Source organism: Arachis duranensis, chromosome 8 (genome assembly GCF_000817695.3).
Source record: "Arachis duranensis cultivar V14167 chromosome 8, aradu.V14167.gnm2.J7QH, whole genome shotgun sequence".
NCBI lineage: Eukaryota > Viridiplantae > Streptophyta > Magnoliopsida > Fabales > Fabaceae > Arachis > Arachis duranensis.
Window position 1 is genome coordinate 13,158,236 of NC_029779.3, and position 11,543 is coordinate 13,169,778.

An 11,543-nucleotide genomic window follows, 5' to 3' on the forward strand; every position below is an offset into this window, starting at 1 on the left:
GTTAGTGTTGTTTAGAGGCCTTTAATGTGTTAAAAATTGTTAGTGTAGTTTAAAAATTTAGTTTAGTTAAGATATTATTAAAGTAATCTGTACTCTTAATTTTTATAAATATGTTTGGAAATAACTAGTTAAAAAAGTGTTTACAATTAATTAAAATGTTAGAATATGTAGAGTAAAATTTTTTAAAATATTTAGAGTCAATATAAAATTGATGTGATTAGTTAAAATTTAAAATTTTGTGCTATAATTTTTTTTGTAATATATTTAAGTATAATAAAAAAATGAGAAAATGCCACTCCCCTCTCTTGCGAGATGCTAAAATGTCACTCCCCTCCATTCTATTTTATAAATGTACATTTTTCTCCCTTCTAACTTTTAAAAAACCTCTTCTTTAATCCATTTTAAATTTTTTGTGTTAATAATGTTAACTTTATCCATTTTTTATGAAAAAAAAAATAAATTATTTTTTGAAAAAATATCCATTAACAAAAATTTTATTTTTTATCATTAAATTTTGCTTACCAAAATATCCTTTAATAAATTATTCTTTTATTAATTAAATTGTATTTTTAACGAAATATTTTCAAAAAAATTAATAATTAAAAAATAATCTTACAAAAATTTTTTATTTAATGTTAAAATAATATATAGATATCGAAAAATTAATAGTAAAATATAAACAAATTGTTAACAAAAATTTTGGTAAAATTATAATTTAATAATTAAAAAATTATTAAAGGGTATTTAAAAAAATAACATAATTATTAAATTTTTAAAAAATACAATTTAATCAATAAAAAAAATTTATTAAAGAATATTTTATTAAGCAAAATTTAATAATAAAAAATAAAATTTTTGCTAATGAATATTTTTTAAAAAATAATAAAAATAAATTTTTGCTAATGAATATTTTTTTAAAAAATAATTTTTTTCTTAAAAAATGGATAAAGTTAACATTAGTTAACACAAAAAGTTTAAAATGGATTAAAAATGAGGTTTTTTAAAAGTTAGAAGGGAGGAAAATGTACATTTATAAAATAGAGGGGAGGGAAATGTCATTTTAGCATCTCACAGGGGAGGGGAGTGGAATTTTCTCTAAAATAATACGTGATTAATAAGAGTGGAATATTAAAAGTTATAACTAATATTTTTTTTAAAAAAAAATTGTTACTAACGGTAATAATATGTTTAGAATGAAAATATTAAAAGTTATTATTAATATTTTTTAAAAATATGTTTACTAACGTTAGCAGTATGTTTATTAATATTAGTTAAAAATATGTTTATTAAAAGTTATAATTAAAATAAAAAATTTGTTTAGAAATAGTATTTTTTATATATGTAGTTATTGTATTTAAATGTTAATGAAAAAAAAAACTATTCAAAAGATGAAAAAATGGCTATAATTCGTTTGTTTTAAGTTAGATTTTTATTTAAAGTATGAAAAAAATTAAAGATATATACTTTATATTTAAGTCTTATCGTAATTTTTTTATTTGTTTATTGGAATCTAGACATCTGAACGTGTTAGAATTCTGTGATTCAATTGCTACTGAATTTTTAAATAAGACTGAATTTGGATACATATCTCGCATTGAAAGAGTATAATGACACTCGCCAATATTGACAACCTTGATTGAAAGATGGCATCTAGACATATATACCTTTCACCTTCCGACTGATGAATGCACGATAACTTTGGAGGATGTAGCAATGATTCTTGGCTTTTGAAGCGATGACATGCTAGTTTCAGGATTAACAATAAGTAGTCACAACCTCCTAGTGGATGAGTGCATGGATCGGTTTGGAAGTGCACTCACAGAAAAGGATTTTTAGGGAAGTTTCATTAAGTTGATGTGGCTTAAGTGGTATAAAGATAATGTTGACTTGATTGATGTTATTGCTATACAAAGGTATTTAAAAGCTCACATTATGATACTGTTTGGAACGACCTTGTTCTATGATAAATCTAGCACTCGAGTCCAATAAAAATTTCTAGCGTTGCTCCATGAATTTCACCGGATAAGGAAATTTACTTGGGGTTCAGCATGTTTTACTCATATATATCGATCATTGTGACGGATATCATGTTTTAATTGTAAGGACATAGATGGTCTAGTTCTTCTCCTCCACATATGGGCTTGGGAGCGGATGTCTTTACTAGCTTCGGTTTCTCAATCTCCACAATTTCTACTAGTTTGCCAGTATGTGTTACTTTGTATAATGTGGTGCATTGTATCTTAAATTTATACTTTTTATTTGACTTAACTATTTTCACATAATAACATAGTTACTTGAGTAATGAAATGTGTTTCAATAGGTGGGTTGATTGGAGATCTCCGTCGAATGATTATAAAAATTGGACAACACGACAGTTTAAGGAGTTATTGGACATGGTGGATAATGTTGTTAGAGTATAGATTCATATATTAATTTAGTTGTCATTTAATTTTTATTTATAATGCTTAGCATCTGTTGAAATAAAATGTGGTTTTTGCCGTGTTGATGCAGTTTGTGTGGAATTTATACAATCAAGACATGCTTCCTCCCCACCTGGTTCTGGTCGATATCTGTCACGATGGACAGATATGGAATGCAACGGTTCCTCTGATTTCATTTGAGTGTGTGGAATAGCATCCCACCGATAGGATGACGAGACAGTTTGGTATGCAATAAGGCATTTCGGAAACTGCAAGGGATCTTGGTTATGTGCATAACAATGTGTTGACCGATCCAAAAAATTTGAATTGGATTGTAGCATACGATAAGTAGATATTAATATGGTAGGACCGAATTGGTCGCCAACTTACTGATCTTAATCCAGTCATTACTTATGATGCGTTTGAGTTTTATATGAGTTAGTACAGATGCCAATTTTCTCGTCATTTGCTATTGGCCGCATTCAATATTCCTGGTGAACAACCAGTGCCTCCACACCAACCGTCACAAGCACATCCACAACAACAAGTTCATCATGGTCCTAGGATGTCGTCAAAATCAAGTGGACCAACAATAGTTCTTTATCCCTAAAATGGTTCAAGCCGTGATGAATCAAATTTGGAGGTTTCTTGATGATACAGATCAATGAAAGTGGGAAAGTTATCCAAGTCAAAGTCAAATCCTCCAACCTCAAGATGATAGACCATTTAAAGTGGTGCCTGGCCGTATGTCTTTAGATTCGAGACTTCACATGCGATCGATGTCTGGACATTATGGGGGGTCATTTCTCCTTTGACTCAGGTGGGAGTGGTCTCAGTCGAGGCATTGAATTTGTCAATCCCACAAGTCCTAGTGGGAGCATACCTCAGTTTGATCTTAACGCGGTTGCAGCAACAATTTAGGAGGAGGTCGAGGCGGAGGACTAAGAGCCGGAGGCAGATGCCTTGATACACACCTCAGTGAATGCACCCCGTGATAGGGTGAAAGACAGTGACGACGAGGATGCTAATGATGATGATGACAACACTAATGAGGATGATGATGATGGGGTAGTTGAGGATGCATGTGCACCCGCCAAAGTTATTCTAATAAATTTTGTTTAACTTTAGCTCCATACAACTGAATCTATTAGTAATGCATGGTTGTGTTTTGGGTAGGATTTATCTTTAATTTACATAGTGCAACTTTATATTGATGTCATTATTGTTGTGTATCATATGGGTGCTGGATGTGTTCGTGATAGGGGTTATGACTTACGAACTGATCTTCCGCGAAAAAGCCATAATCGATTTACCCCGACAACAATCAAGAAGAATGTTGGGAGAAAAATGAAGAGTATGGCAAAGGCAGTGAAGAACAAGTTTAGCAAGTAGTATCTCCTCATTTGGGTTGTTATTGTTATGTCTATGTTGTTTTTTTTTTTATCGTGTTTGAAAACACAGACTATGTTGGACTTTGTTGTTATTGTAATTTATTTTATTTAGATTATGGTGTTTTTATATCGTGTTTGAAAACATGGACTATATTAAACTTTGTTGTTATTGTGGTTTGTTTCATTTAGGACTATGTCATTTTTATCTATCGTGTTTCACAACGCGATTTATATTGAAGTTTATTGTAATTGTGATTTGTATTTTTCTTGGACTAGGTTATTTTTGTTATCGTGTTTCTATCCATAGATTATGTTGAACTTTATTGTTATTGTAGTTTGTTATTTTTAAGACTTTAATCTGGTACATTGAACTATGTTAAATTTGACGTATCAGAGATTATTTTTCTTGATTTGTAGTTAAAGTGACACTTCATGCGAGAATTTAAATTATACGAAAATTAGAACATAAATTGACAATTGAATGCAAACGGAGAATATACCAATAAGGCATTGTCATTAGGCACTAAAATGGTGTGACTACATACGTTATCACCTCAACCACTAACTATTTGGTAGGGCTACACATGGATCGGATAATATTCGCATACCTGCGGTAATTATCCGCATCCGATCCAAATTTTGCGGATATTATCCGATCCGCACTGTGATAGGATCGGATTGTGAATTTTTGGAAGTGATACCCGCGGATCCGATCCGCAGATCCGATAGTCCGCACATCATATAAATAGCTAATGTTATTCTGACCTAACCCTAAATCCCTAATGTTACCTTACGGCGCTCCTCACCTCTCTCAGACTCTCACTCTCTGCCTCTGGACTTTGGACTCTCTTATTAGTCTCAGACTCTCACCCATACTCTCAGACTCTCCTCACCTCTCTTAGCCTCTCCCTCTCCTCTCTGACCGGCTCTACTTTGTTGTAGTACACATTGACGCACTCTTGCTGCAGATCGGTATTTCCAATGTACCTACCAGTTGGATCTATGCCGTGCTCCTTACACACGACCTCCCAGAACTTGGAACTGACCTGGTTCCCGCATTGCTCTCCTTGAACGTAAAGGATCTCTCTCATTCTTCTTCTTCCCTGCAAAGATCTGGTTCCCACTATATATAGCGCACATACAAAGCTATAAATCCCTTAACCCCTAATCTGTTTTTGCTGCTAAAATCTAAATCATATTCTTCATTCTCTGGCTTTCTGCATATTTTTGCTAAAATTTTTATCTGTTCTGGTGTTTCCTTATTTGTGATATTGCTCTGTGTTGAATTTTTGCTACTTTATTATGTTTTCAGATTGTTGAAATTTTCAAAAGAAAAATGAAATCCGTACCTAAATTTTGACGCATACATTGTTCTCTGACCAGTTACATGAAGCTATGTTTGAATGATGAAAATCTTGTAGTTAGAACCTTAATTTATAGTTCATAGATTGCCCAATGATGCACAACATAGATTGTTGAGCGGCTACTCGTATTCCTTCCTAATCTGATCTGTAAACTGATATAGTGATATATGGTTTATATGGTTTAATTGTTTGGAAATTAAGATGGTTTATTTAATTGCAGTCATATGACACTGGGGGTCTGTTGTCTGTAATCTGATATAGTGATATGGTTTATTTATTTGTAAAATTGTGTTGGAAAATTAGAATGGCTGATAAACAAGCACTTACTAACAATGCAAGTGGGTTTGAAGTTGGGAGCATTCCTACTCTACCAAGTGTCGCTGGATCTACACCAGAAGAATCAACAAGGGGAGGAGAAACAAATACCAATCCAGTTTCAAGTGATGCTCCTTCTTTGGCGACAGCAGCACAATCTGGCCAGTCAAGTAAAAAAAAAAAGTCTAATAGACCCCCTTTTATTGTTTGGGATCACTTAAAAAAAAGATAAGAAAACTAAGGCTCAATGTAAACATTGTTTGAAATGGTTACAATGTCATAGTCGTAAGGATGGGACCTCTAAGCTCTAACCTAAAAAAGCATATTGGAACTTTTGCGAAGAACCTGAAAAATCATGTTGATAAAAAACAGAAAACTCTTGTGTTCACAAATTCTAATTTAGAGGAACCACCAACATTAAAGGCAGTAGACTTTAATCAAGATCGGTGTAGGCTTGCACTTTGTAAGATGGTGATAATTGATGAGCTTCCATTTAGGTTTATGGAAAATTTGGGTTTTAGGGGCTTTTGTGGTGAAATAGAACCTCAATTTAAGATTTCGAGTCGTATGACAGTTGCTAGGAATTGTATGCAGTTGTATGTAGAGGAAAAAACCAAACTTAAGTCCATTTTAGAGCTGAATCATTAGATGGTGTCTTTAACTACTGATACTTGGACGTCTGTTCAAAACATGAACTATATGTGTGTAACAGCTCATTATATTGATGATGGGTGGGCATTGAATAAGAAGATCCTGACTTTTAATTTGATTGCTGATCATACTGGTGTTACATAGAAAAAGTTTTAGAAAAATATTTAAAAGATTGGGGTATTCGAAAACTTTGTACTGTAACTGTGGATAATGCTAGTGCAAACTTTGTTGCTGTGAATACTTTGGTTAAAATCATGCGAGAATGGAATGATTGTACTATGTTGGATGGGGAATTCGTTCATTTGAGATGTGCTGTCCATATTTTAAATTTGATTGTTTGTGATGGTTTGAAAGATTTACAGTCATCTATTGCTAGGATTAGAACTTCTTGTAAGTTTATGAAGTCATATCTGTCTAGGTTAGCAACCTTTAGGAGGTGTGCACATGAGGCAAACATTATGAGTCGACAAATGATTATTCTTGATGTGTCGACGAGGTGGAATTCTACTTATATGATGTTGGAAGTGGCCAAAAAATTTGAAAAGGCATTTGCTCGTCTTGCTAGGGAAGATGCTCATTTTGAAAGATACCTTGAAGATAATGGGGGGCCTCCTTGTGACGAAGATTGGAGTAGAGCTCGTATCTTTATACGTTTTTTACAAATTTTCTATCATGCACCGCTTTCATTCTCTAGTTCTTTGAATGTCACTTCAAATATTTTTTTCCATGTATTGTGTAAGATTTTATGCACTTTGAATAAATGGATTACGAGTGATGATTTAATGTTGAATGGAATGGCATCAACGATGAAGGCTAAATTTGATAAGTATTGGGATGATTCTGATCATTCTTATACTTCTACTCCTTTAACTTCAGCAAACAAGCCATCTCTGAACTATCTATTACTTGTTGCTGTTTTTCTTTATCCGCGGTATAAATTGGAATATATTCAGTTTACTTTGTCTGAGATGTATGGTCAAGGTGAGAAATCTTCAAAGATATTTAGAAAATTGAAGGATATCATTGGTAAATTGTTTGAGTAATATAGCATATGGAATCCGCGACCCGCTGAAGACACTCAAGATGCTAGCATTTTTTCGGATACTACTACAAATCCTAGTGTAGAGATGAGTGAGAATGATAGTATTACAATTGAAGATCCTATGAGCAAGTGGAAGCAAACTCAGAGGATAAAATTAAGTGAGTTGAAGAAAAATGAAATGGATAGGTATTTGGAAGATGAAGTGGCGGAAGATTTTAGTGGATTTGATATATTGAGGTGGTGGAGAGGAAAGACTTTGAGGTATCGTGTTCTCTCTTGCATGACTAGAGATATATTAGCCATTCCTGTTTCTACTGTGACATCTGAGTCAGTTTTTAGCACGGGAGGTCGTGTCCTTGACCCTTATCGCAGGTGTTTGAGTCCCACCACTATAGAGGCATTAATTTGCACTCAAAATTGATATTGGTTGATCTTGATGAAGGAAATGCCGCTGTTGATTCAGGTATATAATGAATTGGTTCATTTATATTTTATTAATTATTATTCATTTTTTGTCTTTCATTTTAGAGCATTGACATACCATGACATATTTTGTTATTGTTGAATTGAATAGAATTTTCTGGAGTTACTAGTGTCGGAGATCCTGAAGTTCAAGTGGAATGCAATCTCATCAACCATCTTAGGTATTCAATAGTGCTTGTATTGGTATATAATAATTTATTATTCTAACATGTTTTACCAATTTTTCTCACTTGTTATTTCTTAACAGGAATGAATGCTTGCTGATATAGTGTCAATTGAAAGACTGGAAGAGATATGTCAATTGAAACTTGTTGAGTTACTTTTTTAGTGTTTTTAGTATGCCGAGATTGTTGTTTTAGTATGATTTAGTGTTGCTGTTTTAGTGTTTTTAGTATGTTGATATTGCTGTTTTAGTATGATTTAGTGTGCCGAATTGCTGAGTTGCTGTTTTAATTTTTGAGTTGCTGTTTTATTTTTAATTTTTAATTGCTGATATTTATAGACATCTTTTGCAAAAAACAGCAAAAAAAAGGGCCTTGAAACAATTTTTTTATTACACGGATATATTCGATATCTGATCTGATCCGCATTTACGGATTGGATACGGCCTAAAAAAATGCAAATATGGTATATCCGATCCGATCCGATGGGAGCAGTGCAGATTTGATAGAATTTTAGTTTATATCAGATCCGATCCGATCCGTGTGCAGCCCTACTATTTGGAACATTGCCTTCTACATTTGATCCACCCCTATAAGGACATCTACTAAAACTGTGACCCTCTGCACCATATAGCCCGTATTGCCTTGAAGCATGCATCTCGCGCATGTCCATTTCATTTAAGAATCGAGTGATTTTTGGACGCCCTTTGCACACTCGCCTGAGGTTTGGATTAGGTATCATCCTTGGTCCTTCAACCACTGACTATGTAGTTGGGTTTTCTAGTGGCCTAAACTTGGCTCTATAGACCTTTCTGACCTCATCCATCTGATAAACCTCATTCGTGTAAACTTACCAATCAAGACACTAGTTCGCACAACATGCAAACACATGGCGACATGGAATTCGATCCACCTGAAAATCACCATAATCACACTACCAGCGACGTAGATTGACTTCGTACTCCATACCGGATGGTATCTCACGGACCTCGAACACCTCCTTCCACCTATCAAGCATACTAACCTGAATGTTTTCTTATGCTTGCTGATTTGTTTAAGTCTAATCATAATAGCTTCAGAAAAAATATCTCTAGCATTAATGCGAGCCTCGGTCTTGGCTCTCTTTCTAGTGAACAACTCATTGAATCTATAAAAAGTGGCTCTAATAAGTTCTGTCATTGAAAAATTGAGTGTCCCTTTCAAGACCCCATTGATACACTCAACTAGATTCGTGGTCATATGGCATCATCTATGTCTACCGTCAAATGCCAAAGCATACTGATGGCCCTTGAACTTTTTCAAAAAGTTTGCTGCTATGTGCATAATACAATGCATATGGATAGCTCTCAGAGGATCCCATGCTCCATTGCTACGGGCTATGGCTGAAGTAATAGACTCTTGACAATCAGAAATAAGACTCACACCATCCCGAGCTACGACATGTCTTCTTAAATTAGAAAGAAAAAAATAATATGCATCAACGGTCTCTCCTTTGATAATGGCAAAGGTAATAGGCACAATATTTCTGTTACCATGTTGTGATATTGCAACCATCAAAACTCCCTTGTGTTTTTCATATAAGTGTGTGCCATCAACTTGCACAACTGGTTTGTAATGTTTGAATGCTCTAGTACAAGGGTAAAAACTCCAGAACACTCACTGTAATACCTGGATATCCTGAGCCAACTCATCCCCTCGATAAACAAGCATTGTTTCAAACTGCACAGCTGCTGATGGTTCTTTTTTATACATAGCTGCAAACCATGTTTCCAGAGCCTCATATGAGGCCTCCCAACCACTAAAAATCTTCTCCACTGATTTTTGTTTTGCCAACCATACTTTACGATAGCACTGTGTAATTGAACTTTTCCTGTACATCTGAAATCATAGATCACACTTTCAGAGATGGGTCAGCTTCCAATAATGGCTATATCACTTCTGGGACTATGTCTGAATCCAGTTTGTAATGGTCTTGAGAAATGGTAGATTAGGTGTGGCTACTATTATAACATCTTATTTTCCAGCAATATTTTTTTGGATTAAACTAGCCCTGATAAGCCAATCACAACTGTTTTTATATTGTACACATTTAGCATAAAATATCGTTGGTTCAGATTCATATACCCGGTAGTCAACTCCTCTACGAATTGTATAGTCTTTGATGGTTGCGATCATAATCTCTCCATAACATAATTCCATCCCAATTACAAATTCAGAGTCCGTAAAAATAGGTGGGTCTGCAACAATACCACAAAAAGCAATTATACATTACAATTAGCAACCACGGTAGAATCATCATCTCATAGTACAAAATATAAATATACTCTATTAATATCATATTCGCATACCAGCATGCGCATACTTAAGAAACTCCGGTGCATTTAAAGCTGCATGGTCCAAATTGCGCATAAAAGATGGCTCCCTAAACGAATGTCGGCTTGCTAAGAAATTTGCCACTTCTTCTACATCTGGCTCTTTAATGCAATAAACATCGTTTTCATCTATAGTTGGATCATCTATTTCATAACTGCCTTCAAATTCATCTTCGCTTTCACTATTGTAGCCTTCTCAATCCATGTCTCAATCAGCTTCTTCAACCCCATATGTCAAGTGTTCGAACTCAATGTATAGCTCGATGACGAAGTTTTGTGATCGACTTTTGTAATATATTGAAAACATTTCTTGCATCGTTGCTTCATCAGTGACATATTTCGTCTTGAATTGTATGAATCCTCCAAATACTATTATAGGATATCTGACTATCTGTACACAACATTAATAACTATTTTCAATATCTGAGATCTATTCTTTTACAAATTGTACCTTTTAGTTCTTCAAATAATATGGTGAAAGGAACAACAATATCACATGAATTCTCACACATAAATCTTACACCTTCATATGTCTAAAATAAAATTTGGCCATTATAATGTACTCTTAAACTAACTCTATCATCCATATTTTTTTCAATATTTTTTTTAAATTAAATACAACAACAACAAATAAACTAGAAAAACAAAAATAGAAAAGAAGAGGAACAACAAGATGAATATAAAGCCTCGTTGAGTCCTTATTCAATTTTTTTCAGGACAAATCGCCTTAACCGTACATCAAGTCACCCCACCATTTTTTTCTTTTCAAAATTTATTTTACATCCACGCAATAATCACCCTTCCAATTTTTGGCATTTTTTGTCCTGTTTTTACTCCGTACAAATTGTTGGCAACGATTTTTGCTTCTTTCCAATATTTCAATAAAACATGAATCTGCATCATAACGATGCATAACACCAACTGTATTTTAATATTAAAATAATTTAACCAATTTTTAAAAAAAATTCTAAAGTATTAAAAATGTCTTTTATTTTTATTTTTTTAATTAAGATATTATTAGAGTTTAAAAAAAAATAAATAACTTTTTAATAAAAATATTTTTTAAAAATTGTATCTAAATGTATTTAAAATTTAATAAAAATACTTTTTTACTTAAATAAGGTCAATCCAAACTAATATTATATATATATAAGTCGTAGAGCTACTTTTTTTTATTTTCTTTCAAAATTTAGAACAAATGTATGCTTATTTTATCTTTTCACGAGAACGTATAAAAAATAACTTTTAATTAAGCTAATTTTTTATTATAATTTTTTTTAATTTTTTTTAAGTTTTAAGAATTATTATTAGAATTTAAAATTTATTGTTTAATATTTATAATTT